Below are 984 nucleotides of genomic sequence, written 5' to 3'. Positions count from 1 at the left end.
TGTTCATTAATAACTCATGGTTTCTGGGAGCAGAACAGTTCACCCATGCAGCTATCTGTGTTCAAATACTCATTAGTTAATTAGAGCCAACTTTGTAATAAACAGAAAATTCTCCCTGCTGGGTAATTTTTCTTGTGTAGCATGGAGCTAAGCAGCCAGAAGGGAGAGAAAAGACATCAATGATTTTATTCAGTAGCAGACATCATGGTCTACAAATCTCATTCATGAGCTGTCTGACTCATATTTTTGGAAACATCTTATCTCTTATATCTACAGAACGTGATCAGGAAAACCAAAGGAGCAATACTAATAACTAAATGCCAAGTTTATCTACATATCACTAGTTTTCATACAATTTTCTTTAAAATTTAATTTTTGATAACAGTACTGTATCAACAGATCTATAAACCCACACCAAATCTAAACACAAATTCATTCATGTAACTACACTAATTTATTCTTAATCAACCTGTAAACAATCTTTCCCCAGCACATACCTGCATTTGCTGTACTTTGTTTTCTTATTTGTAATCATTCTCAGGTAAAATGAGAACAACAAAGTTGATTAAATCTATATTTCACTATCAGTTGAGGACTTTAGTTGTAGGGCATAGAGAAACCAACTTTGAACTGAACAGGAAATTCTAACTGCTTGGTAAGTTTTCTAGTGCAGAAATGTGTTAACAGCCTGAAGGGAGAGAAAAGGCATCAATAATCTTACAAGTAGCAGACCTCATGATCTACAATATCAGACTTCAGCTAAGATGTATCCACTAGTGCCTAATAGTTATGTAATAATGAACTACTTTCTACTTGTATTTGTGGTCAGATTCATAGGAAAGGATTTATTCTTTGGTAAACATGTTAAAAAAATACCCATGACTGTAGATGACATATTACTTTCCTAGTAGATCTTACTTATATCGCTAATGTCCATATTGTCAAACTGTCTTAAAAATATCTGTCAATTTCCAATAAGTTGAT

This window comes from Microtus ochrogaster, chromosome 1, assembly GCF_000317375.1.
Source record: "Microtus ochrogaster isolate Prairie Vole_2 chromosome 1, MicOch1.0, whole genome shotgun sequence".
Lineage (NCBI taxonomy): Eukaryota > Metazoa > Chordata > Mammalia > Rodentia > Cricetidae > Microtus > Microtus ochrogaster.
The sequence above is the reverse complement of the archived record's forward strand: the minus strand, read 5'-3'. Positions refer to the sequence as shown.